Consider the following 6,034-nt stretch of genomic DNA (forward strand, 5'->3'; position numbering starts at 1 on the left):
GTTTAAATAGTAAATTAGTATCCTAGGTTTACAGAATATGAGTAAACTAAGATAATTGGTGCAGAAATCCACTTCTGGGGCCCACTTGGTGTGTGCTGGGGCTGAGACTAAAGCTATCCACGAGTAGAGGCTTTTCTTGGAGTTGAACTCCAAGTTATGACGTGTTTTGGGCGTTCAACTCCGGATCATGACGTTTTTCTGGCGTTTAACTCCAGACAGCAACAAGTACTTGGCGTTCAACGCCAAGTTACGTCGTCTATCTTCGCACAAAGTATGGACTATTATATATTGCTGGAAAGCCCTGGATGTCTACTTTCCAACGCCGTTGAAAGCGCGCCAATTGGACTCCTGTAGCTCCAGAAAATCCATTTCGAGTGCAGGGAGGTCAGGATCCAACAACATCAGCAGTCCTTTTTCAGCCTAAGTCAGATTTCTGCTCAGCTTCCTCAATTTCAGCCAGAAAATACCTGAAATCACAGAAAAATACACACACTCATAGTAAAGTCCAGAAATATGATTTTTGCTTAAAAACTAATAAAATTCTATTAAAAACTAATTAAAACATACTAAAATCTACATGAAATTACCCCCAAAAAGCGTATAAAATATCCGCTCATCAGAGAGCTAGATTAAGCAATTTAATTTCTTTGTTATTTTATTTTATTTTTTTAGTGCTCTTTTATTTTTTTCTTTCATCTATAATCTGATTTCTATTTCTTCTTTACTTGATTATTTTAGTTATCCATCCCCTATATTTCCATCCTTCTAACTGTTTGATTAATTGCATCAACAAAGCTAACCATTAATCCCAACAATACTTCTTTCACTTCACTTGTTCTCTGCTGGTTATTTGCTAAGTGTATGATAGGTAGAAGAGGATGGACTGTATCTCCATTCGATAGTGAACCTGCGAGGACCTTCCTTAGATTAAGAAGGGAGGTCAGAGGCAAAGGCATAATTGGAGAAGAAGAAGTGGAGGAAGATCTAGAAACCACCATGGAAGAAGAAGCACATAACCATGTTGGAGAGGAAGCTGGCAATCATGTTGGGCAAGAAAGGAGAGTCTTAGGCTCCTATATCAACCCAAATCCAGAAAACTGTGGCAGCAGTATCCTAAAGCCAACAATCCATGCTAACAACTTTGAGTTGAAACCCCAACTCATCACACTTGTCCATAATAACTGCTCATATGGAGGAAGTACCTAAGAAGACCCAAATCAACATCTCAACACATTCTTGAGGATATGTGATACTGTAAAGTCCAACGGGGTACACCTTGACATCTACAAGCTACTCTTGTTCCCTTTCTCACTCAGAAATAAGGCAGCAAAGTGGTTGGAATCATTTCCCAAGGAGAGTCTAACCACATGGGAGGATGTTGTAAACAGATTCCTTGCAAGATTTTACCCTCCACAAAGAATCAACAGACTGAGAGCTGAGGTGCAGACTTTCAGACAACAAGATGGTGAGACACTCTATGAGGCATGGGAGAGATTCAAAGATTTGACAAGAAGATGTCCACCAGAAATGTTCAATGAGTGGGTACAACTACACATCTTCTATGAAGGGCTATCCTATGAATCAAAGAAGGCCGTGGATCATTCTTCAAGAGGTTCACTCAACAAGAAGAAAATCATTGAAGAAGCCATAGATGTCATCGAGACTGTAACTGAAAATGAGTATTTCTATGCTTCAGAAAGGACTCAAAAGAAAGGAGTGCTAGAACTCAACTCTGTGGAGGCTTTGTTAGCTCAAAACAAGGCAATTACAACACAAATAGCAGCCCTAACCAAGAAGATGGAGGCTAATCAAGCCTCAGCCATTCAAGACCAAACTCCTCAACAAGAAGGAAGTGCATCAGAACCTAAACGTGACTGGGAACAAGCTAATTATGTGAACAACTCATCCAGACCACCATATGATCCACACTCTAAGACATACAACCCAGGTTGGAAGAATCACCCAAATTTTGGGTGAGGAAACCAACAAAACCATAACCAGGACCACAGCAAACCTTATCCATCAAATCAACACAACTCTCACAACCCCAACCATCAAACAGGCAACCATAGACCTTACCATAACTCACAAAACACAGCATATCATGGCAACCAACCAACACACAACAACCACCATCAGGACACACCACCCTCAACTATGCAACCATGTGAAATCAAGAGCAACTTTGAGAGGATGGAGGCTGCAATAGCACAGCTATCATCACAGCTTGCAGGAGCAGTCTCCACCCTTATGGAGAGACAAACGCAGACTGACAAAAGAATAGAAGCCAATCAAGAAGAATACAGGTCAAATCTGAAAAATTAAGGTGCAGCAATCTCAAAGTTGGAAGCTGATGAGCAGATATTTTATACGCTTTTTGGGGGTAATTTCATGTAGATTTTAGTATGTTTTAATTAGTTTTTAATAGAATTTTATTAGTTTTTAAGCAAAAATCATATTTCTGGACTTTACTATGAGTTTGTGTATTTTCTGTGATTTCAGGTATTTTCTGGCTGGAATTGAGGGAGCTGAGCAAAAATCTGATTTAGGCTGAAAAAGGACTGCTGATGCTGTTAGATCCTGACATCCCTGCACTCGGAATGGATTTTCTGGAGCTACAGGAGTCCAATTGGCGCGCTCTCAATTGGGCTGGAAAGTAGACATCCAGGGCTTTCCAGCAATATATAATAGTCCATACTTTTCACGAGAATAGACGACGTAAACTGGCGTTCAACGCCAGTTTCATGCTGCTGTCTGGCGTCCAGCGCCAGAAACAGGTTACAAGTTGGAGTTCAGCGCCCAAAACACGTTACAACCTGGCGTTCAACTCCTGAAACAGCCCAAGCACGTGAGAAGCTTTAGTCTCAGCCCCAGTACACACCAAGTGGGCCTCAGAAGTGGATTTCTGCACTAATTATCTTAGTTTACTTATTTTCTGTAAACCTAGGCTACTAGTTCACTATTTAAACAACTTTTAGAGGATTACTTTGTACCTGATGACATTTTCATATCTGAATTACATACTTTTTGACGGCATGAGTCTCTAAACTCCATTGTTGGGGGTGAGGAGCTCTGCAGCGTCTCAATGAATTAATGCAAGTGTTTCTGTTTCCCATTCAAATATGCTTGTTCCTATCTAAGATGTTCATTCGCGCTTCACTATGAAGGAGGTGATGATCCGTGACACTTATCACCTTCCTCAACCCATGAACGTGTGTCTGACAAACACCTCCGTTCTACATTAGATTGAATGAGCTTCTCTTAGATTCCTTAATCAGAATCTTCGTGGTATAAGCTAGAATTGATGGCGGCCACTCTTGAGGATCCAGAAAGTCTAAACCTTGTCTGTGGTGTTCCGAGTAGGATTCAAGGATTGAATGACTGTGACGAGCTTCAAACTCGCGATTGCTGGGCGTGATGACAAACGCAAAAGGATCAATGGATCCTATTCCAACATGATCGAAAACCAACAGCTGATTAGCCGTGCTGTGACAGAGCATCTGGACCGTTTTCACTGAGAGGATGGGAAGTAGCCATTGACAACGGTGACACCCTACATATAGCTTGCCATGGAAGGAACATTGAATTATTTGCATGCATGGAAAAGTATATTACAGGAATTCAGAGGACAAAGCATCTCCAAAACTCCAACATATTCTCCATTATAGCATAACAAGTAATTAATTTATGCCCTTTTTCCTTTTTCCACTAAACTTGAAAAACATTGTTGTTAGTGTCCTGACTAAGCCAAATAAGATAAACATAGCTTTCTTCAAGCCAACAATCTCCGTGGGATTCGACCCTTACTCACGTAAGGTATTACTTGGACGACTCAGTGCACTTGCTGGTACGTGGTATGATTTGTAAGAAGTCTTGATTTGATAGATATATTACAAATTCATGTACCAGAAGCACAAGTGGGGATCTTATCTAAGCAAATTCCAATGTCCACACACACATTTCCCAGTGATACCATGGCCAACCCAAGAGGGGAATGCAAGGCTATTACACTTAGAAGTGGGAAAATTGTGGAAGAAGGAACCCCAAGCAAAGGCAACCATGAAGAAGAAGTTGCAGAAAATCATGAGAACAAGAACGAGGAAGAGACCCCTGCTCCATCCTCATCAAAACTAGTCTTGAAGCCTTATGTGCCAAAGGCACCATATCCACAAAGGCTGGAGAAAGATGGGAAGGATGGCCAATTCTCTAAGTTCTTAGAGATCTTCAAGAAACTCCATATCAACATACCATTTGCTGAGGCATTGGAGCAAATGCCACTCTATGCCAAATTTTTTAAAGAGCTTATAACAAGAAAAAGGAACTGGGAGGCAAAGGAGACCATAGTACTAACTGAGGAATGTAGCGCCATCATACAAAAGAAGCTACCTCAGAAGATGAATGACCCAGGGAGTTTCCAAATCCCCTGCATCATAGGGGATATTACTATTGAAAAAGCCTTGTGTGACCTAGGGGCTAGCATAAACCTCATGTCCCTGACTATGCTGAGAAGGATGAAGATTGAGGAAGCCAAACCAACAAGAATGGCACTCCAATTAGCTGACAGAACATTTAAGTTTCCACATGGGGTAGTGGAAGACTTGTTGGTAAAAGTGGGAAAATTCATTTTTCCAGCTGATTTTGTTGTGCTGGACATAGAAGAAGAGGCCAACACATCAATCATCCTAGGAAGGCCATTCCTAGCTACTGCTGGAGCCATCATTGATGTGCAAAAAGGGGAACTAGTCTTGAGATTGCATGAAGAGAAGATGGTCTTCAACGTCTTTAAGGCAATGAGTTAACCCAAGGAGTCCATAGGAGAATGCATGATGGTAGACACCCTAGAACAGATAGTTCAGGGGGTTTTGGAAGAAAAGCAATGTGAAAGAGCTATGGAGCTGGAACAACAAGCATCAAGTGGAGAACTACCACAAGAAGTCATGAGGAATTCAATCATGCCAACCACCACGGACAACAAAGAAGTAGAGGCACCAAAACTAGAGTTGAAAACCTTACCACCCAGCTTGAAATATGCATATTTGGGTGCCAACAACACTCACCCAGTGATCATAAATTCAAGTCTGAGTAAGGAGCAAGAAGAGGAACTTATCCAAGTGCTGAGATAACACAAGGATGCCATAGGCTGGACACTTTCAGATTTAAAAGGGATCAGTCCTTCAATGTGCATGCACAAGATCCTACTTGAGGAAGATGCCAAACCTTCAAGGCAACAACAAAGGAGGCTGAACCCAACTATGAATGAAGTGGTTCAAAAAGAAGTGCTGAAGTTGTGGCAAGCAGGGGTGATTTACCCCATCTCAGATAGCCCTTGGGTAAGCCCGGTGCATGTAGTCCCAAAGAAGGGAGGGATCACTATTGTGTCAAATGAGAAGAATGAATTGATATCCACAAGGACAGTGACCGGATGGCGCATGTGCATTGACTATCGGAAGCTCAATGAAGCTACCCGGAAAAACCACTTTCCCCTGCCCTTCATGGACCAGATGCTTGAAAGACTCGCAGGACACCAATACTACTACTTCCTGGACGGTTAATCTGTCTACAACCAAATAGTTGTAGACCCCAAGGACCAGAAGAAAACCTCTTTTACTTGTCCCTATGGAGTCTTTGCTTATAGGAGAATGCCCTTTGGATTGTGCAATGCACCTGCAACATTCCAAAAGTGCATGCTCTCCATCTTTTCAGACATGGTTGAGAAGTTCATAGAAGTATTCATGGACGACTTTTCTGTGTTTGGAAACTCATATTCTGATTGCCTATGTCACCTTGCCCTGGTGCTAAAAAGGTGCCAAGAAACCAACCTGATTTTGAACTGGGAGAAGTGCCATTTTATGGTAACTGAGAGGGTGGTTCTTGGTCACAAGATTTCAAAAAAATGGTAGAGGTAGACAAGGAAAGGTAGAAGTAATTGAGAAGTTGCCTCCACCTTGCAATGTCAAGGCAATCAGAAGCTTTTTGGGACACGCCGGGTTCTATATGAGGTTTATCAAGGACTTTTTAAAGATTGCAAAACCTC

The sequence above is a fragment of the Arachis stenosperma genome, chromosome 2 (genome assembly GCF_014773155.1).
Source record: "Arachis stenosperma cultivar V10309 chromosome 2, arast.V10309.gnm1.PFL2, whole genome shotgun sequence".
NCBI lineage: Eukaryota > Viridiplantae > Streptophyta > Magnoliopsida > Fabales > Fabaceae > Arachis > Arachis stenosperma.